Raw genomic sequence first — 23,591 nt, 5'->3', positions numbered from 1 at the left:
GGAAGTTCTGCACAGGTCCTATGCCCCTAGCCTTGCCCTACGCATCTCTTCCATTTGACTATTCCTGAGTTGTATCTTTTATAGTAAAACTGTAATAATAAATAGGGCACTCCTGAGTTTTGCCAGTCATTGTGGTGAATTATATAAAACTGAAAGAGGATCATGAGAACCCTGCATTTATAGCCAGTTGATCAATAGTATGGGTCGTCCCCATACCTCAGAAGTGTGGAACTTCTGAAGTGAGGGTAGTCTCGTGAGACTATGCCCTCAAACCTGTGGTAACTGACATTAACTTTAGGTAGCTACTGTCAAAATTGAAGTGAACTGTAGGAATCCAGTTGGTATTCGAGAGTCTGAGTGGAAATTTCATACACCACAACATATGAAATGTCTGGAAATAGAAGCAAGTCAAAGGGAGCTATGCTTTTAGGTTTCTGGCACCTTACTAATAACACCAACCCTTTTTACCAGGATGTCTCTGCAGTCATGGGCTCTCTATTAACATGAATTTCCTGAGTCCTGACTATGTGCAAATCACTATTCTAGAACTGCAAAGGCCAGAAAGATGAATTAGACATTGCTTCTGTAATGAAAAATCTGAATTTACTAGCTAAAGTAATTCACATTCAAGAACTATACCATAAAATAGACAGATTATGTGGCAAAACCAAGGTATCATAAAAGTGTGTAAAAGTGAACAGTTCCTGTAAGTTGGGAGAAAGTGAATACTACTACAACTGATAATAATAATAAAAAACAGCTTCTGTGAAGAATGCTTATTTGGACTTGTCTTTGAAAAATGGAGCCAATTAAAGGCATCCAAAGAGATACAGAAAAGCTCACCACCAATATGTTGAAAAATTTCTCACCTATATAACACTAGGTTATGTGATTAGGAACAAATAAGTCAAGAATGAGAGTTACTTTATGAAAGAGCAGATCCGTTCAAGATACTATTTATTTTCCATTGGTACATTCTACAGTTTTAGTGTGGCATATTGAAGTATGCTACAAATGTTTCTTAAATAAAAGAATAAATAATCTTTGTTTTAAAAAGACTTGTGCAAGTGCTATACTGAAGCCGGTGATAAAATGGCAAGAAAAAGAACGACAGGGTCCTGGCCCTCATCTAAGTTATGATTTGGGGTGAGAGAAACAATATTCTACTAATTTTACAGATAGATGTAAAATTATAGCTGTTTAAGTGCTATCAAAAAGAGGCTGTACAAGAGTAAAAACTGAGTGAAGGTGATGGTAGAGACTGGTTTAGCCACGAAGGTTTGTCTGAGAAAATAACAGAGTTAACTGGGTGAATGAGGCTAGAGTTTCATGCAAAGAGAATGGGACAAGGGTGATAACAAGGAAAATAATGGGGCAATATAAGATTGGAGAAAGAAGATCAAGGCTTCACATAGCAAATCATTATTTAAGACCAGTGGGGATCCATGAGTGGGTTAAACAGAAGAGACTAGGTGACATGAGCTATGTGTTTTTAAAAGATGCTTGGTGGATCCTGGGCTAGTCTTCTAATCTTTCTGTGAGTCATTTTCTTGATCTGCATAATTGAAATATTAACACTACCTTTCAGTGCTATTATGAGCATTTAGGAATAATAGATATGCATGTCCTGAAAAATATAATAGGGCTAGAGTAAATGATAGTTCTTTATCATTGTTTAATATTGGGGTGTCATGAAGATTGAATGGAATCACAAATGTGTTGTTCCTGAAAATAATAAATGTTAAGTATGTACTTATCTCCTTCTCTTCTCTTCCTTGCATAGCATATTGAAAAGAGCATAAGAGTTCGAGTCAGAAAACTTGAGTGAGAGCTTTGATTATGATTCTCACCTTAGGCAGCTCCTTCTCTGAGGCTCAGTGCCTTCTCTGTAAAATCAAAGCAATATTTCCTGACATATCTACTTTAAAATCATTGACAAGCTTTAGTAAGATAATGTATCTGAAAGTTCTCATAACCTGGGAAAATTTATAGAAATAAATTGTGTTTTCATTGTTTGACCTTCTCTTAATATTGGCAAGCATTTCAGTCTAATTCTGACAGTAAAGCCATCAATCACTATGAATTTCTTCCCACTTCCATTACTTACAAATTCATCAATGTAGAGATTTCAGACTTTTGGTCAAATGATCCCACACCTGGGTAAACCTTTCAAACTGTCACCTTTGCATCTCACCTCTTAACTTTTCTGGCCTGTAGAGCAAATAATTTTTTTAATGCCCAATGTTCATCAGGAAAGACTAAGGTTTTACACTGTTTCAGTTCGGGTGCTAAATTCAATAATACCGAAATCCCTATTTTATCGCTTTTCTTCGATTTCTGACTTCTTTCCTGAACTGATGTGATTTCTTCCTCAATTAAGTTATAAAAGAGGACCAGACTTTTCACCTTGAAACCTAACCATTCTCTTTGCTTGATTTTCTGAACTATTTATCGGATGTTCTTTTAATTCTTATTTTAGGTAAAAATGTAACATGGCTGTATTATATCTCATTTACTTGATGAATAATTTATGTTTTAGGCTTATTAATTCTTTGAATTTTATTTTATCATGTTACCTTAGGCTTCTAACCTTTTTTGAAAAAGTTAAGAAAAATATAGACACATAACATTTTTGTATTTGTCTGCTAAATGATCTTGTAGCAAAGGAAAGATTAAAGAACACGTTTGTGTTCAAATTTAAATTATGAAGAAGATATCTGTCAATACATTCAAAAGTGGAAGTTGTAATGTTATATAGTTTCACAAATGAGAGAAACAAAGTATACTACAGTGGAGTTGTGATTTACTTTGTATTCTCTTTCCTTGAATTCCTACTACCAAAATATAAAGTTTTAGTAAAGCATTTTATAACCTTAAGAATATAAATTTATATAGAAATCTCCGATTATACTTGAGATTATAATATGAATGCAGGAAATACAGCCCTTAGTTTGCTACTGATTTTTTAATTTTTGACAGAAAAATATAGCTTAAAAATTATTTTCATGTTTGCTCTTAGAACACAGCAGGCTTCTGTGCACATTCAGTAAACACTCTGTGGAGGGAAGGATATGTCCTGAAGACATTATTTAGAAAGCCAGAAATGTTCTTCAGTAAAGACAATAAAGATGATAAGTGAAATATACAAAAGTGCTAAAAAACTGAGGTGTACTGAAACCCAATTACCCTTTATAATCTTTTCATGCTTTTTGTTACCATAGGAAAGTATAACTTGTGCAGTACAATCTGTGCTGATAATACTAAGGAGTTAATGGGCATTCAATCTAGAGAAACATTGACCTGTTTGGATCCAGTGACTAAATCTATTTTTCCCCTTTATTGTAGCAATAGAAGACAACCAACAAGGAATCTTGGGATCCCTCTCCCTATACCAATAGGTTTTAGTGATCCCAGAGGTCAAAATTGGAGTTGGCTTCTGATATGATTTGGCTGTATCCCTACCCAAATCTCACCTTGTAGTTCCCATAATCCCCATGTGTTGTGGGAGGGAGCTGGTAGGAGGTAGTTAAATCATGGGGGCAGTTACCTCCATGCTGTTCTCGTGATAGTGAGTGAGTTCTCATGAGATCTGATGGTTTTATAAGGGGCTTTCCCCTTGCTTCGCTCAGCACTTCTCCTTGCTGCCACCATGTGAAGAAGGATGTGTTTGCCTTCCCTTCCACCATGATTGTAAGTTTCCCGAGGCCTCCCCAGCCCTGTGAAACTGTGAGTCAATTGAACCTGTTTCCTTTATAAATTACCCAGTCCTGGGTATTAGCAGCATGAGAACGAACTCGTACAGCCTCTTTTTTCCTCTTTAGCTCTCTGTTGTTCACTCTTACCACTATCTCCAATTGTACAAACAATAAAGTAACTCACATTCAAAAAACTGCTTTGTACTGGACACCTTCTATATGCCTTATGTTTAGCCCTAGTAATAATGCTTTGATACTAGTACTATTATTAGTTTCTTTTATATTCATAGGAAACCAGAAATTATGAAGTTTAAATAAGTTTCTAAGGATCACATAACTAGGAAATGTTGGAGCTGGAATTCAAACCCAGGTATTGCATGCCAGGAAAATTAAATTGAGGCAAGAATGACATAATGCATCAAAAGAAGCCACCAATAACTAAAAGAGCAGACAAGAAAGCATTTAGAGACTTCCCTGGAAAACAAAACAAAATAAATCAAAAAACAAAACCTTTATTCTTAACATGGGATAGAATCATTTTTGTAATTGGTCCACTAATTTTTTTTATAATAGATGAAAAAGTTAATGAACCACAATGAAAGAATATTAGAAAAACACAGTCTTGTATTTAGAAATAACATGTCACATAGCAATACCTGAGTAGGGGATGTCACGGTTTCCTTCTTTGAAGAGTATAAAGGAAATATAATACAACTCTCTGAGTTTGAAATTGTGGAGGTTCATGTGAAGATAAAGTCCATTGCTGTTCTACAATTCTTCTATTAAAACACAGTCACAGAAAGGGGCAAATAAAACCTTGCAAAGGCAGCTGCACAGACTAGAAATTTTGATCTTCAATATAAAGCTGTGAATATGGTAATGCTTGTCAAGAAAATTTAACTTAAGCTACAAATAATGTCATATAGGGGCAAAAGGAAGGCACCGTAACTAAAATAGGAGCTTAGAGGCTAACCACACTGGTCTGAATGCTGGTGAGAATTTGAGAGTCCTCCAAAATACAATATAAGAGCAGCCCCATCATAGGGCTGTGTAAGCTGCTGCATGAATGAGAGCCATGTTTCGTGAACTCTATTTCATAAGTGGAAACTGGGCTTTAGACTGGCTCTCTTGTCTCTCATTAGATGAAATGTTGGAACTTTTGATGCAAATTAGAGGTATACTTAAGAAATGGACATTAATAGAACCAATCAACAGTTTCAAAAAATACATTCAATTAATGGAACTATTTCTGGTGAAATGTGATACAAGCTTTTGAGAAATTTAAATGTTGGTCACTTTCTTTTAATAGTTAACTTTGATACAAGTTTCACCAATAAGAAATATAAGAACCCTGAGAAATCAATTTATGTTTTCATCAAGGTTGTAAAATAGCCTTTAAGTTTATAGAAAGTCTGATTCCAGCAACTAAAAAATATTTACTTGTAGTATTCTGAAATCTCCAAGAGAAGCTATTGTATTACAGAAAGAATAGTAGACTGAGAATCAGATGGTGTTTGTTCCAGGTAGGGCTTTGTCTCATTTGGATATGTGGTAACAAGTGAGTCACATCAACCTCTTGGGGCTAATTTTCTCATCTGTGAAAAAGTGAGAGTACTTTTTAGGTCATCAGTGAGGAATGTTTTTTTTCTAAGATTGTATAAAATTCCTCAGTGTTATTCATGAGTTGAAAGTTAATAATTTGCATGGATAATTTTCTGTTTGATAAAAAGCACTGTTACCAAAAAGATGATTAAAATCATTTTGGAATTCTTATATAGTAAACTTGAGCAGCAGATGCCTGTTATTAATTGTTCTTGGCGGCTCACAGTGAGTTCCAAAGGACAGAACTAGAAGCCATCACAAACAGTATTGGCATATTTAACAAGCAGCTCTGTTGATATTTGGTTTTGCAAATTCACATTAATGGAGACACCTGTTTAGAATATCAGCTACTACTGCGCAACCCTGTGGAAAGAAACAACAGAAAGAAAATTATTTAATTGGAATGAGTGTTACTAACTGCATAAACACTCTGTGGTCAATAATTTCAGTCCCAGCTGGAAAATAAATTGAAGAGACAGTGCATTAAGCAGGTGATTGTGCTAAAGTAGCTTTCTGTATTCTTGTAAACAAGCATCAACTGATTTTTTTTTCTTATTCCTTTTACGTCATTGGTTCGCAAACATGGCTGTGCATTGTTGTTACCTGAGGAGCTTTAAAAAGCCCCCATTTCCCAGACTGCACTTCCATACAAATTAGAGCTGAATTTCCAGGCCTGGACTTCAGGCATTAGTGTTTTTAAAATTCCACACAGTATTCCAATGTGTAGAGTTGTTTGAGAACCACTATTCTACATAAACAAGTTGTTTTTATATTCAAAGCTCTTATAAGTCTTAAAATGGGCTTGATTTAAGAAAAATAAAGGTCTATAAAAATTAAAATTAAAAGGCTTAAGAAAAATTAAGGTCTATAAAAATTAAAATGCTCATGATTTCAGGACCAGTGGAAATGATTATTCAAGACATTTGTTTCCAAAATGTCAGTAGTAGATGTTATATTTTCACATAATTATTTCATTCACATTAATGTTGTTCTACTATGATATTGTAATAAATACAGATGTTAGCTTCATGGAAAAACTTAGAAATTTCCTTTTATTTAATTCAGCCTTAAAGAAATTTGACTCATGTTTACTAGTTAACTCTGAAATGCACTGAACTTTTCAATTTGTCATTAAAGTTCTTAGTTTTGCTAAGTCCACCTGAATATATTCATTATTAATCTGAATCTTTTGATTTAACTCCCATATTTCAAGCTGTCTGTCTGTTGTCCATGGAAGACTTCCAGGTCTCCAGCTGCTAGGCTTTGCTTTCTTCCAAAAAGATTGTCATCTCCTTGGTCTTTGCTTCCTTTAATGCAAGTTCAAATTTTAGTTAAGTCAGACATATCGGGAACTTTAATTTTAACATTTTTTGCAGTTATATCTTTTTTTTTTGCAATTGTGTCCTGTGATTCCTATATTAAATCAATTATTTCCCTTTTTAAAAATATATCCAAAGAATCCTTTACATTTGCTGTACCTTTTCAAACCTCTGCATATCCTGGGTGTCAATGTCCCTATTTTTCAAAGCAGCTTTGTTCTGAAATCCTGCTCTCCACAACTATGTCTTTTTTCCCCCCAAGTGATTCCAATTGTTTCATTTTTTGCTTTTCCTTTTAACTTCTATTTTAGGTTCAGGAGATACATGTACAGGTTTGTTACATAGGTAAATTGCATGTTGTGGGGATTTAGCATACGAACTTATTTCATCACCCAGGGAATAAGCACAGTTTCCAATAGGTAGTTTTTTGACCCTTACCCATCTCCCAGACTCCCCTCTCAAATAGACCCCAGTATCTATTATCGTCTTTATGCCCATTTGTACTCAATAATGAGCTCCCACTTGAAAGTGAAAACAGGCGGTATTTGGTTTTCTATTCCTGTGTCAATTTGCCTAGGATAATGGCCTTCAGCTTTATCCACATTGCTGCAAAGGACATGATTTCATTCTTTTTTATGACTGTGTAGTATTCCATGATGTATATGTACCACATTTTCTTTATCCAGTGCGGAGACCAGCTTGGTCAGGGAGACCCTAACCCAGTGGTGCTAGAGGAATTAAAGACACAGACACACACACACACAAATATAGAGGTGTGAAGTGGGAAATCAGGGGTCTCACAGCCTTCAGAGCTGAGAGCCCCGAACAGAGATTTACCCACGTATTTATTAACAGCAAACCAGTCATTAGCATTGTTTCTATAGATGTTAAATTAACTAAAAGTATCCCTTATGGGAAACGAAGGGATGGGCCGAATTAAATAAATAGGTTGGGCTAGTTAACTGCAGCAGGAACATGCCCTTAAGTCATAAATCTCTCATGCTCTTGTCTGTGGCTTAAGAATGCCTTTAAGCGGTTTTCTGCCCTGGGTGGGCCAGGTGTTCCTTGCCCTCATTCCCGTAAATCCACAACCTTCCAGCTTGGCCATTATGGACATGTTACAGTGCTACAGAGATTTTGTTTATAGCCAGTTTTGGGGCCAGTTTTCGGCCAGATTTTGGAGGGCTTGCTCCCAACACTCCAGTCCACTATTGATGGGCACCTAGGTTGATTCCATGGTTTTGCTATTGTGAACAGTGCTGTGATGAACATGTACGTGCATGTGTCTTTATGGTGTAATGATTTATATTTTGGGGGGTATATACCCAGTAATGGTATTGCTGGTTCTATTGGTAGTTCTATTTTAAGTTCTTTGAGAAATCTGCAAACTGCTTTTCACAGTGGCTAAACTAATTTACATTCCCATCAGCAGTGTATAAGCATTCCCTTTTCTCTGCAATCTCACCAGCATCTGTTATTTTTTGACTTTGTGGCAATGGCTATTCTGGCTGGTGTGAGTTGGTATCTCATTTTGGTTTTGATTTGCATTTCCCTAATGATCAGTGATATTGAGTGTTTTTTCATATGCTTGTTGGCCACGTGTATGTCTTCTTTTGAGGTGTGTCTGTTTGTATCTTTTGCCCATTTTTTAAACAGGGTTGTTTGTTATTGGCTTGTTGATTTCCTTCCATTATTAATACATCAAGTTTAGATTCACATTTACTTTTAAAAGATAGTAATTCATTTTTAAGTTTTACTTATAATGTTACTTCCAGAGGAAGTTTTAAATAATATTTCTTATTTCTACAGCTGTATTTTTTAAAAATGAGAATTCACAGTGTTGTTTTATCTGCAAGTATTTGACATGGAAAAAGAGAAAGAATATTTGATTTTCAGAGGAAGTTGTAGTTTAAGTACCTTTGAAAACCAAGAGATGATAAACTGGCCCAACAAGTAGAGAAGTGACCTGAGAACACACACAAAAAAATTGTCATGAGCTAGAAGTCAAGACTTTTAACTCAAAAACTTAACTGGGAATAAAAAAGAAGCATGTAGATTCTTCCAATAATTTTATTAGATAATCTATTCTGAGGAAGTCTTGGAAGAAAAATTAAACAATTTAAGAATCAAAAAATAAGAAATACTTTGATAGAAATAGCTGGCCATTATGAAATTAAATTATGATTATTCAAATGAAGAAGGAAACTTTATAAGGTGATGTGATGCAAATTTGACAGTAGACAATCAGTAGTGATATTAAAACCACATTGTCAACTCAGCAGCCATACACTCCCCATTCATCCCTAATTAACTCCTAAGTGATATACGACAACAACATAAAACATGAACAACATTCATTTGCTTTATTAATAATAATATCATTGGCTATTTTCTGGTCAGTGAGGTCAGAAGGATTGGGCACATTGAATTGCGAATCACCTAAGGGCCAGAATCAAATGTCCTATGACTTATGTACTTTTCATGAGAATTGGCAGAGCAGAGGTTTCTGAAAACACTATCTTTAACTACCTTTTATTGTTTTTCCCCATTAGAAGTTACTCCACTCCCGGTTCAATTAATGGGTCTTTCCCCTTCAAGATGGCATGTTTCTCATGGTGCTTTGACTCTTATAGTTTAAAAAAAAAACTCAGAAGCATGAAGGAATGTCTGCAGTGCATTTCTCTTGTGGTTAGTCCACCATGGCCAGGTACGGTACCCTCAGGGGAGAAACATTAGGGGAGGAAGATATCCAACCTTTTCTATTTCCCTTTATCAAGGGTTTTTCTTCATATACATATAATTATCACCCAGAGTGGAGAATTATGTAATTATATAAATGCAACAGGCCTAAGAAATAAAATATTCAATAGTAGATAACCCAAATTTAGGAAAGCTCCTGATATAGCATGTCTGTAAAAATCAAAATGCTTATTTCTGTAGGATATTGCCCTTATCAAACAGCTTTTAAATAAATTATCTGCTTTGATTCATATGCAAACATCTTGAGATATAGGGCATGTTTCATTATGGCCACTTTATAGATCTAAAACTGTAGAAAGGTTAGAAAACTATCCCCAGGTCCTAAAGCGGTAGTTGCAGCATGGGGCCTCACATTCCAATTTTGGATTATTTTTCTCAAGTTCTCTCACTGCGTCATGCAATACAGCAGTCTGTGCCTGTCACTAGAAGTCAGTAGAAATGAAGGTGAGTCTATTAGACTATGTGTCTATTAATCTCTAGGTGTATCTATGAGCTTGTTGTGGCTAGATCCTATAGAAATTTTACCAACGGGAATAACTAAAAGCATATATTTTTTCAGATATTTTGAAACTCTGTGAAGCAAGGATTAGAAAAAAGATTCAAAATACATTCCAAGGAGCAGATCCTTCTGTGGTAACACTGCATTCCAAATGTGTGAAAAAGACAGGGAAAAACACGAACTGCCATAAATTACGGCTAAAGTGAGTTAGCTTATTAACTTCCTTTCTCTGTTTCCTGGCGACTGGCAGCTAGCAGTTCTTAGAAGCTTTCAAAACCTGGGAATGATAGGCATCCTCAAGTTCAAAGACTCCCTTGAACCTTTTGGGCCTTCAACTGCAGCTAGAAGTCCTGTTGAAACAGGCTTCCCTGGGTAATTTCCAACACAGTTGGATACACAGCGCTGTGAGAACTAGCTCCCTCGAGGTTGTTCATCACTGACATTCTGGTCTTGTCTAGATTTGGGGAAACAATGGCTGCCTGTGAAACTGGCCTGGGGCGTGTACACCTGGCATCTCTAACCTGAGCCACCTGACCCTGGTCACTACCACAGTACTCAGAATCTCTCCCCTACACAGGTGTCAGGCCCCTCCTGGCATGCCTTACACATAATTAGAAAACACATCTCTACAGGCAGCTTGAAGGGGATTTTCCCTTAGAGAAGAAAACCCTGGCCACCTTTTTGAAAAATCCAAATTCAGAAAACTTTTTTTCTTACATGAGTCAGTTCCCTTGAGATAGATTGTCATCACTGATATTAAATCATATAAATATGGAAGATCCGTATGTTCGCAATAATTGGCTAAGCACACCCGTGTTTAGGAAGACAGAAAAACTCTGCTGAAAAATAAAAGATGTTATGGTCTTTTCTAAATTGGTTCTAGTGAAAATGAAATTGGCAGAGGCAGCTTAACTCCTACGGGAATTATTCTCTTTCATTTTAGTGAGGAAGGTGGGTATGCTGAGCAAGAATGATCGTATCTGAAAGATGAAACACCGCTAACAAAAATTCCAACTTTTGCTTCTTAGTTCTTTGAAAAATAGCAAAGAATTCTGTAAGCAACTCTTAGTGGGGCTCTTCAAATAACAAAATTAGTGGCTTGATAACGTTTTAATAAAACTCATCTGCCTCCAGCAGGACCCAGGTTTTAGAAGCCAGTTGCTGAGTACTTCATTAGATTTCACACACAGATCACTCCTCACCAGAGGTAGTTTAGCTAAGACCAGAATCTGAAAGAGGTTATATCATAGGAACACTGGCTCTTGCTGAGAGCAGGTCCAAATATTGGCTATGAGAGAGTAGTCTTTGAGCCCACAAGGACCTTCATCTCAATGGGTCTCAGGCCAAGGATGCTTCAGAAGAGAGATTGCTGAAAAAGGGACTGATTGCTCCAATGTCTAGCTCATTGTTAATTGGATTTAATGTCCAGATCAAACTCTTTCCTTCTATGTCCTTATGTAATCCCAAATGGTGACAGAATTGATTTATGGTCATGAGAGATCCTTCTCTACATTTGGTACTAGAAATTGGCAGCTGCTCTGAGAATCCTGACAGTCAGAGTAACTTGAACATGGATTTGGGAAATTTACAAATTATTCTGATGGGAAAATGATAGAGGGATATTAAATATCTTACAGAAAGTATAAGATACCTTGTCATCTTTCTACAGACTAGATGGCTTAAATGTGATGTGCTGACATCTCTTCAAAGGCAGATATATGTATTTCCAGTGTCTTTCAGTGAGAAAAGTTCCTTATTTTTTTAGTATATTTTGCATCATTACCATGATAGTTTTCCTTCAGTCAAAACTACTTATTAAAAATTTATTTAAAAATAATTCAAAGTGCTTATTGGAACTACAAAAATGTGCAATATTATTTTATGGTTCCTATATTAAGATGCTTAAGTTTAGTTTGCCAAGTAACCTGAAAGATCACTTGTTCTTGTGTGTTTTATAATCCACTCTAACACATGTGGGACTGAAGTTTGGAGCCAAAATATTTTTTTTCCCTTACTGTTAATTCATTTGCAATTCTACACCTCCAACTGAGGTGAAACAACTTGCTCGTTGTTCCTCAGAATCTTTCAGTTTTGTGAAAGATAATGGTAAATACAGACCCAACTATCCCGAACATATCAATATACAATGTAATAGATTTATTTTCTGCTTATTATACTAGATTCAAATATACTTCTTGAAAAGCATGTTTCTTACCACATTTTCATCAGAATTCATTGGAAGAAACATCATTTTGATTCTTTAATAAAGTGGTGTGTTTCTCTCAGGGTATAAACTGAATTAGTTCAATGCATTTATTGAATTATCTGGAAGCAGTTTTTTCTAGGCTAACATATATAGAGACACTGCCCCACCCCCTCACCCTGCCCCCATGCACACATGTTCCTTTTTCACTCTTAGGCTTTTATTCCTTGTTAGAAATTTTATAAAGAATATAATAAATATTTAATTTTTTCCTGAGTTATTGTTTCTGCAACTAGAATGCAAGCTCTATGAAGGTAAGGAGTGTTGTCTATTTTGTTTATTGTTGCTCTCCAATACCAAAAGTGTACCTTGTCCATTGTAGATGTTCGATAAACATTGGTTCCATGAATATGTGACTATTCCTAAAACTTGAATTCACTGGACAATGGCACAAGCTCTTCGCCAGTTTTTGGTTTATGTATCTGGACAGTCATTATAGCTCTAAACTAAACAGCAGAGAAAGTCTGGTTTATTCCACTAAAGAACAAGTAAAATATAATAATTAGGGTTTTTCAGGAAAAACATGATTGGAAGTTGAGCCTTCCTTCAAAGAAATTGGATTAGCCTTGTCAATTATGTATTGAGATTTAAAATGAGTTGCCTATTATGGCAACTTTCTTTTTAAATGGAGCCTTTGCATCAATATAAACTTCATGGTTAAAAGTCGCAATAAGATATCTTGCTAACACATTTGAAATCTGACTTTTCCCCCATTAAGATATATCCAAAGAATAGTCAAATAATTTTTTTAAAGGTATAATGCTTAATTGTTTCAAGGAATACAATGAGGCTCTTCAAAAGTACTTAAGGTAAACACATATTTAAATATCAAATAATAAAATATTTTGGTATGTGCTTATTCAAATTTAACTCATAGTACTAACCTGGTTAAAAGAAAGGGAATATTGTAAATGAAGGGTAATTAAGGCACTACATTCTGCAGAATTGGGTTCTACTCCATTTTGAAACAAAATGTTGGTAATTGAATCAAAATCACAGCACAGAGAACAGTAATGCTATAATATGTGCGGAAGTCAGATTTAGAATCACATTGAAAAGTAGTTTCCCTGTTGCAGTTTTTTGTTTTGTTTTGTTTTGTTTTTAGTGTTAATTATTTAGTAAGTAAAGTTTAGAGAACTAAGAAAGCAATAACTATAGACAATGAATTTGCTTGACATTCCTATGCTCTTCACATACATTTGCAGTAGTTTTATCACAATACAGAGTTTCTCTAATGGGCACAGAGCCATTCATTTGAGAGACCTTTTATGTGAGGGTAGTATTTTACTTACTTGTAGCAGCAGCTTTGCAGTTGCTTTCTTCATACAGATTCTGTAATTATTGATTTTGGGGAACAATCAATCACTAAAATTAAGAAACTGACCCCAGCATACATTCACTAAAAAGTCGAGAGCATTTTTTTGTTGTTTTTCTCATAGATCTACTTACTATAATTGTTGGAAATATGGCTTACTAATAATTCAGAAAAAAGGGTTGATTCAAGGAAAAGCTGGGTAAAAATGTTCCTTCCAGGGCGGATGAATCTACACTTGCCTCAACAACCTGAATATCCTTCCCATAAAGGACAATAAAAGAACAATGGCTAACTGATTTACAAAGAGAATTTGGAAGCAGGCAGTTCATTCTGTCCTGGAACAAACCTTTTCTAATGCATCCAGTCACATCAACAGAGATAGAAGTATTTGTCAAATGCATTTTTTTTTACATAGTAAGATGCTACTCCTTAAAATGTGATACAATTAAAATTATGCAGAATGAATTATGAAGTGGTGCAATATTTGCTTTTATCTTTTCAGTCCCAACTTAAACTCTGCTTTACTTTGATAATAGTTAAAGTAATATTGCTAAATAGAGGAATTTGAATATAAACTTCTGATTACAATTAATATTGTACATGTATGTGACTAATTTTTGACTTTTTTGTCCTTGTGTGGCACAGAGCGTGGGACTATTGTCCTGAGAGGTGAACCCTGAATGTTCCAATAATGGAATTTTTTTCTGCCTAACTTTTGCTATGTACAAAATAAGGTCATCAGTTTTTTATGAGATCCCTCTCTGCTTTTATCTTCCTCTTTTCTTCTAGTTATATTTCCTATTATTCCAAAATTCATAAAGGAACAATTCCCAAAAATGTGTTCTGAGATGATTGTTCATGCTTTTTTAAGCTTCATTTTCCTATAATCCTAGGCTAAAACATTACAAGAATCAATGTGTAACTAATACTTTGGGGAAAACATTAATTTCTACCACCAGCTTTGTAGGTTTTACTTAATTCTTTATGGCACCTAATTATTATTATCATCACTAGGACAATATTGTTCTAAACCTTTTCTGCTTCGAGGATTGAGGATCTTTCAGTCATACTGATTAAACAGCTTTGTTTTATGTGCAAGTGGCACATGTCTTATGTGGATTTTGTGAGATAAAGGACAGGTTTTCAAATTCATTATTATGCTTCTGTGGCATTAAACATTTTCTAATTATATTCTCCTCTGATTTAAAAGAAAGCAGTAATGGTTTTAATACAAATAAATTATTTATAAATTGATAGCTCAGAAAAGCATATGAGAAACATGGTTGTTTCCATTCCTTATTATTAGAAAGAGGCTCATACAAACCTTTGATATCAAAGTACTCAGCTGCTACCTATATCATCTATGTTTTTTCTGTATGCCAAATTGTCCCATATAGCAATAATTATCTTTAAATAAATTGTCAGAAAGAAATAAAATAATTTAGGAAAATGTCTCCTACAGCAAAATAGTCTTTGTAAATATTGCCTTTCTCATTCCCCTTCTCAGAAACTCATTATCTAGCAAAGAATTATGTGCAAATGTTTTCCAACATATATCACAATTGGTAAGTGAATTAAGGAATAATACTTTCTGATCATGTCATATTCAGCATTTTTCAGGTGAATGTAAAAAAATAACATCAACAACCAAAACTTTATAATGTTAAGTTTCAGTACCACCAGAGATTCTGGTAAAATATTAGCACGAACAAAGTAATGAACAGGTTTGTGTTTGAAGTCAGAAAAAAAAATCTATATATCCTGAATTTTCTAAATATTTCTTTTTGTTGAGAAGTTTAGACATGGTGAGAATAAATTTTCCTTCAAATGCTCTTATAAATCTATGTTTTCTTTGCCTTGATAAACTATTTTGGAATTATTAAATTGCAGCTGCAGAGGAAAGTGATTTCAGCAATACTCCACTTTGTATGCTGTCCAGAGATTCAGTCAATGGGGGATTCACATACTGTGATATCAGGGATCTGATTTGAGGACCTGAAGAGGTAGATCTGGGAGAAGAAAGGATCCAGTGCTTGCTCATACATTATTTTAAAACCTTTATTAGCACTTTAGATGTCAGAGTAATGAGAAAGAGGGAAAATACCTTTGTCTCTAGTACATAATGAATCTACCCCTTTAATAGACTGATCATGCACAATAAGACATAATTGTGGTTTACTTACATACGTCAACCGACATTTCCCCAGGCTGCTTTGTGTGTAGGGAAGAGATGAACTTTTGGAGATTAGGAATGTACTAGTAAGTAGGAGAGCTTGCAAATTGTCCCAATTGCAATAGAACTTTATTTCAGTCCATGCTGGGTTCTAATAAAAGTATTCCCAGTGGGCTCAATTCTATAGCTTCCTGCCATAAAACATCTACCTATGTTGCAGGAAACATCAAGAGCAGAAGACCGTTGAGAGGAAAAAGTCAATAATAAGTATCTACAGAACCTCTCAGTATCAAGAAAACATATACCTGCACTTCCGCAGCTGGTGAAACCAGAGATGCATCAGAATGCCACAGCTCTGTGTCTGTGCCCTGGACACATAGAAAGAAGAGTAAATATTGATGAATAATTTCCACTTCCCTTTACTTTCCTATTTTTGTCTTTAATACTCTAGGCAAGGGCAGCATTAAAAAAGCAGAGCCAATAATGACTTATGAGGTGTGATTAGAAAGGGAGAGAGAAACAGACCCTCACCTTCAAATGGACCCTCCTTAAGTTGTTAGAACTTTCCCATATTAAATACTTCCTAAAGTACCTCATAAAAACTGATCATTTGAGCTGAGATTCGTACCTTTTCAGGAAGCCATTGCATTGGTTTCCTGAGTGTGCCACTCATGGCTGCCACATTCAGTGTCTGGTAGAATGGAAATCAAGTAGACAGAGTTTAATGAAGCGATAAATTGGGAAACTGTACGTTATCCTAAACCAGGAAGAATACATAGGCAGCTGCTCCTCCCATACAGGATGGTCTCTAAGCACTGGGTCTCTGGGTTTTAGAGCAAGAACTAAACAGAAAGGTGGTTGGATCAAACCTCACCAACATTCTACCATTGATTGGGATCAGCCCTGACTAGAGGCATTTGTCAATGGTAGGTGACAGTTATTTTGCTGAATCGAAGAGAGAAAATATCCAGAAAATATAGCAGCATTGCTTGAAATGTCTATGTAGAGTCCATACTTAGCCCACTCAATGATGTCAGTCATTACTACAGATTTTAATGAAACAATTAAAGGCTTTTACTCCAATATCACCCTACTAAAACTACTTCCTTAAAAGTTATCAATGGCCTAATAATGAGAATATTTAATTATTTTTTCACTCTTGTTTTTTACCCATACATTTTTATCCCTTACATTTTTTAATACTTCAGTGCCTTTGTCCATGAAAAGTGCCAGAGAGAGAGAGTGTCTTGAATCTTGACTCAAAAGTTTAGTGATCTCATGGATTTAAAACTACAAATTACTTTTCTGCTATGCATCAGAAGGCAGTTGCCGTAAGGCAACTTGATGCTTACTGCTAAAAAAAAAAAAGCAATTAATTAGGCAATTGATTAAGAGAAGAAAGAAAAAGGAAGCCTTCTTGCAACATTACTCAGAACATATGTTCATCTGTCCATGAGTTGATGGACTCCAGAAGAATTTCCTTCTTCTCTATGCACAACTCAAAGTTAAAAATAGGTGGAGTTCAACTTCTAACCTGATGTGTATATTGTTGTTGCCTTTCTTCCATTGGTGAAACATACACAGTGCTAGATAAATTATTTACAATCTTTATTTTCTGACATTTATAAGCAATGTTCCTAATACTTTCAATAAGGGTTAGTCTTCTCTTTTAAGGTGTTTGGTTTTGAATTCAAAATATGAGGATTTATATGATTCTGGAACATCTCCAGATTTACAAATTCTTCATTGCATTACAGCTCTTTAGAGGTAAGGGTGTGAAAGGACATGTGAATATTTGGTGAGTAGCCTGAGTCATTCCAATGGAAATATTCTCCTTACAGTATTTTGGCATAAATTGAAAATGCCTCAGGCCTGGGCCTTGAGTTTTGATTCAAATGTAAAAGACTGAAAATGAATGTAATATATAGGGACATCTTTAATCATCCCCCTGAGTCCTATATTTTCCATAAATACCCATCATAAAATGGGAATTTCCTAATGCATGTTGAATTAGGAAAGTATAGTGTAGGTGTGATGTCCGAGAGAGCCTTGGTGAGGCAGAAAGTGAGGAACAAACCATCTCACTACCACTACTTCCCAACTTAGGCAGGTAGAAAGCAAAGAGTTTCCTTAGGTTAAGTGAAATTTCCCAATTCTCTACTATAGCTGAGCCTCTGAACCAGTGGTACAAAATCTTAAAACTGGAGGATATGACTAGATTCTGCCTTTACTAATTGGCTTTTGCTATTTCAATTCTGTTTATGATTTTATGAGAACTGTACTATACATGTTATCTAATCTTTTTTATCATTCTTGTATTTTGTAATTTTTTTATTTAGATAATAACACATATACAAAAAAATGTTGAAATTTTACACATATATCTACTGACTTTAACACAGCCTGGATTAAGATGTAGAACATGAAGTATATCACAAGAACTTTCCTCATGCCCTTCTCATCAATATCACCCCATTAAAGGTAATTCTTATCCTGATTTTTATTACTATTAGTTCTACCTTTTTACAAATTTCATATAAATAGAAATTTATAACATATACTCATTTATGTTGTGTTTTTTTGGCCCAAATTATGCCTGTAGTATTCAGCTATAACGTTGTGTGTGGCAGTAGTGTTTTTTTTTTAATCACTGGGTAGAATTCTACTATGAATATATCACAGTTCACTTATCAATTCTACTGTTGAAAGACTTGGTTGTTTCCAGGTTTTTGATAATTTTAACAAAGCTGTTTTGAACATTCTTGTACATGTCCTTTGCTGCACATATGCACTCATTTTTCTTTGGCATATATGTGGGAGTGAAATTTGCTGGGTCATAGGATAAGTAGTGCTATGTTTTGGCTCTGTGGCCCCACCCAAATCTCATCTCCAACTGTAATTCCCAGTTGTTGAGGGATGGACCTGGTGGAACGTGATTGGCTCATGGGGTGGTTTCCCCCATGCTGTTCTCATGAGATCTGATGGTTTTATAAGGGGCCCTTCCCTCTTTGCTCTCTGCTCACACTCTCTCCTGCTGCTTTGTGAAGAAGGTGCCTGCTGCTTCTTCTACCATGGTTGTAAGTTTCCTGAGGCCTCCCCACCCAAGCAGAACTGTGAGTCAATTAAACCTCTTTTCTTTATAAATTACCCAGTCTCAGGTAGTATCTTCACTGCAGTGTGAGAATGGACTAATTCAAGTGGCATTAGATTATGCCAAACAGTTTTTCAGAGTGGTTGAACCATTTTATAATCTCATTATCAATACACAATGGCCTTGTTGCTCTACATCCTTGCCAAAGTTTGTGTAATTCAACTGTTGTATAGCATGTAGCAGTTTTTCCTTCTTAATTCCCGTGTAGTGTTTTACTATGAATATTCCACAACAAATAAATCCATTCTACTACTGAAAGATGTGTGAATCCTTAGCCATTATGGTGGGGTATAATGGTATTTCTCATGGCTTCAGTGTTTCGTTTCATTCCCCTGAGAATATACGATGTTGAATACTCTTCTCATATCTTTTGCAAGTATGAGAACATGCCTAAAATATATGAATGTTATAGGTTGAATTGTGCTCCCCCCTCACTCATATGTTAAAATTCTAGCAGTAAGTACCTCAGAATGTGACCTTATTTGGAAATAAGGTTGTGGCAGATGTGATTCGTTATGTTAGGGTGAGGTCATACTGGAGTATGGTGAGGCCCTACCCCAATATTACTGGTGTCCTTATAAAAGGGAAATTTGTACAAAAGGAGGCAATCATGGAGGATGCCATCTAAAGATATACAGGAAGAAGATGGTCCTTCATATCCCTTGTAAGTTGGATTCCTAGGTATTTTATTCTCTTTCAAGCAATTGTGAATGGGAGTTCACTCACGATTTGGCTCTCTGTTTGTCTGTTATTGGTGTATAAGAATGCTTGTGATTTTTGCACACTGATTTTGTATCCTGAGACTTTGCTGAAGTTGCTCATCAGCTTAAGGAGATTCTGGGCTAAGACGATGGGGTTTTCTAGATATACAATCACGTCATCTGCAAACAGGGACAATTTGACTTCCCCTTTTCCTAATTGAATACCCTTTATTTCCTTCTCTTGCCTGATTGCCCTGGCCAGAACTTCCAACACTATGTTGAATAGGAGTGGTGAGAGAGGGCATCCCTGTCTTGTGCCAGTTTTCAAAGGGAATGCTTCGAGTTTTTGCCCATTCAGTATGATATTGGCTGTGGGTTTGTCATAGATAGCTCTTATTATTTTGAGATACGTCCCATCAATACCTAATTTATTGAGAGTTTTTAGCATGAAGGGCTGTTGAATTTTGTCAAAGGCCTTTTCTGCATCTATTGAGATAATCATATGTTTTTTGTCATTGGTTCTGTTTATATGCTGGATTACATTTATTGATTTGCATATGTTGAACCAGCCTTGAATCCCAGGGACCTCTTCAAGGAGAACTACAAACCACTGCTCAATGAAATAAAAGAGGATACAAACAAATGGAAGAACATTCCATGCTCATGGGTAGGAAGAATCAATATCGTGAAAATGGCCATACTGCCCAAGGTAATTTATAGATTCAGTGCCATCCCCATCAAGCTACCAATGACTTTCTTCACAGAATTGGAAAAAACTACTTTAAAGTTCATATGGAACCAAAAAAGAGCCCGTATTGCCAAGTCAATCGTAAGCCAAAAGAACAAAGCTGGAGGCATCACCCTACCTGACTTCAAACTATACTACAAGGCTACAGTAACCAAAACAGCATGGTACTGGTACCAAAACAGATATATAGACCAATGGAACAGAACAGAGCCCTCAGAAATAATGCCGCATGTCTACAACCACCCGATCTTTGACAAACCTGACAAAAACAAGCAATGGGGAAAGGATTCCCTATTTAACAAATGGTGCTGGGAAAACTGGCTAGCCATATGTAGAAAGCTGAAACTGGATCCCTTCCTTACACCTTATACAAAAATTAATTCAAGATGCTTTAAAGACTTAAATGTTAGACCTAAAACCATAAAAACCCTAGAAGAAAACCTAGGTAATACCATTCAGGATATAGGCATGGGCAAGGACTTCATGTCTAAAACACCAAAGGCAATGGCAACAAAAGCCAAAATTGACAAATGGGATCTAATTAAAGTAAGGAGCTCCTGCACAGCAAAAGAAACTACCATCAGAGTGAACAGGCAACCTACAGAATGGGAGAAAATTTTTGCAATCTACTCATCTGACAAAGGGCTAATATCCAGAATCGACAATGAATTCAAACAAATTTACAAGAAAAAAACAAACAACCCCATCAACAAGTGGGCAAAGGATATGAACAGACGCTTCTCAAAAGAAGACATTTATGCAGGCAAAAGACACATGAAAAAATGCTCATCATCACTGGCCATCAGAGAAATGCAAATCAAAGCCACAATGAGATACCATCTCACACCAGTTAGAATGGCGATCATTAAAAAGTCAGGAAACAACAGGTGCTGGAGAGGTTGTGGAGAAATAGGAACACTTTTACACTGTTGGTGGGACTGTAAACTAGTTCAACCATTGTGGAAGTCAGTGTGGCAATTCCTCAGGGATCTAGAACTAGAAATACCATTTGACCCAGCCATCCCATTACTGGGTATATACCCAAAGGATTATAAATCATGCTGCTATAAAGACACATGCACACGTATGTTTATTGCGGCACTATTCACAATAGCGAAGACTTGGAACCAAGCCAAATGTCCAACAATGATAGACTGGATTAAGAAAATGTGGCACATATATACCATGGAATACTATGCAGCCATAAAAAATGATGAGTTCATGTCTTTTTTAGGGACATGGATGAAGCTGGAAACCATCGTTCTCAGCAAACTATGGCAGGGACAAAAAACTAGACACCGCATGTTCTCACTCATAGGTGGGAATTGAGCAATGAGACACAGGAAGGGGAACATCACACTCTGGGGACTGTTGTGGGGTGAGGGGAGCGGGGAGGGATAGCCTTAGCAGATATACCTAATGTTAAATGATGAGTTAATGGGTGCGGCACACCAACATGGCACATGTATACATATGTAACTAACCTGCACGTTGTGCACATGTACCCTAAAACTTAAAGTATAATTGAAAAAAAAAATAAAAGAAGATGGTCATATACCGGTCAGGGAAAGAGTCCTGGAACAGATCCTTCTCTCACTGTCCTCAGGAGGAATTTACCCTGGGAACACCTTGATTTCAGACTTCCAGCCTCCAGAACTGTGTGACTATACATCTTTGTGGTTCTAAGTAACTCAGTTTGTGGCCCTTGTTATAGCCATTCCAGAAAAGTAATACAATAAGCAATTATTTCCTCATCACTTCTTCCTGCAAAAGGACTACTACTCCTATTGATGAGGTGTTACCTGTTTCTTCAAAGTAAATATCATTTATATTGCAGCCTGAATGGCAGCATTGTTGCTCATTGCTTTCTGTTTCAGCATTCTCTTCAGGATACATTTTGGAGCCTGCCATTACAGAAGTTAATTTGGGGATAAAATAGGATGGAGTTGAACATCATAGATTTTCATGTAAAGCATAAATACAGCAGAAAACAATTTGAGAGTTCATTAACCCCTTTGCTAAAACAAGTCTCAAAGTAATGTTCCAACTTTGTATTCTGCTTTGCCAATTCTGATAAAGGAAAATAAATTTTCTCTCTAGACTTTATTGAGAACGGCTTGCATTTCACAGTGCACTAAGCATATTTGTGTGCCTCACTAACTGATTAGAAAGTTGATATAAATGAAATAAAATTTATAAGTCTGGAATGAGATTCATGAGGGTTTATATATCAAAATATATACTTTACCTAGTAGATTTAAACTTGAATTGGAATTCAAACAACAAATTTTTTTCAGTTCTGCACTGTATTTGCCTGAGTGATCTGCCTGCACTGTAATTTTCACTCTAACATTATCTGACTCAGTGAAGTAGAGATTGTAAGTAAAGCAAATGAAATATGAGAAAAAACATTTCTCTCAAAGGAATGTAAAATTTATAAGAGAGGTGCTTAGTAAAACAGCACACTTAATAGCATTGTATAAATACACCTTTATGTATTACAGATGGGAAAACATGCCTCGATAGCATTTGTTTCTGAGATACTTGCTGCATTACTAGAAAATAACAGCTGGAGCATCAAGAACAGAGAACTTAACACCCAAGGATGACACTGTGACCATCTGTGGTGGTGAATACGTTCCTAGGCAGGGGGTGTGCAAATGCGTAACTGGTGGAAACGGATGACTTTTTAATTTTTTCCTTCTTTTTTCTCATTGAAATAAATATGGTTATATTAGAGAAGTTCAACTGACCTTAATACACAGTTTAGAAAAAACTAACCTGGACAAAGAATTGAGAGCTCTGAACTGCAATTAAAAGTGATAATTACCTTCATTTATTTTCTAAACCAGAGTGTCTGAGGGAAAGGCATCAGGTTGATATATCTGTATTTATGAAGCACTGACAGGGAAAATTATGCTATATAAGAAGGTCAGCTTTCTTTCCTATCAACAACTCCAGACTGTTCTTTAGAAAATGGCCTGAAGTGCATTCTGACATTCCTCGATGTGCATAATGGGCAGTGAAAGGTCACAGGTGGGCACACACTTAAGATGTTGTAGCTTCTAGTCTGCAACCATTTCTGTGAGTAGTCCACTAACATAACACTTTTTGGCACAACAATACAACACAGAACCTCTCTTTTCCAGACACTTAGGAGTCAGCCAATTCTTTGACCAAAGTTTATGTTAAAGTCTAGGACATGACCTATCTTATTGCTCAATGCTTTCTGTTTTAGTAATTTCCCCTGTGACTGGTTCACTATTCATAAATATTGAACCCCACAAATTGCAGTATCAATAGACACAGTTTTGCTTTAGCAAAAGCTTTGGCTTGGAATTTTGCATCAATCAGGCCCCTTTGAA

The 23,591-nt window shown here is 35.8% G+C and overlaps 1 long non-coding RNA gene across 3 annotated transcripts in view; it reads left to right on the top strand.

The window, feature by feature from the left end:
- The window catches only part of LOC134761413 (uncharacterized), a 116,549-nt gene extending 93,589 nt beyond the window's left edge, over positions 1-22,960 (top strand). Inside the window, exons 1-4 of one of the 3 annotated variants that reach the window (XR_010140001.1) lie at positions 15,576-16,014; positions 17,966-18,107; positions 20,048-20,187; positions 22,731-22,903. This is a non-coding gene — a long non-coding RNA (uncharacterized LOC134761413). Of the gene's footprint in view, positions 1-15,575; positions 16,015-16,730; positions 18,108-20,047; positions 20,188-22,730 lie in introns of those variants that run through there. The other 2 variants (XR_010139999.1, XR_010140000.1) reach the window with 2 other exon arrangements.
- Positions 22,961-23,591: the final 631 nt, after the last annotated feature.

Source organism: Pongo abelii, chromosome 4, assembly GCF_028885655.2.
Source record: "Pongo abelii isolate AG06213 chromosome 4, NHGRI_mPonAbe1-v2.0_pri, whole genome shotgun sequence".
Classification (NCBI taxonomy): Eukaryota; Metazoa; Chordata; class Mammalia; order Primates; family Hominidae; genus Pongo; species Pongo abelii.
The sequence above is the reverse complement of the archived record's forward strand: the minus strand, read 5'-3'. Positions and strand labels throughout refer to the sequence as shown.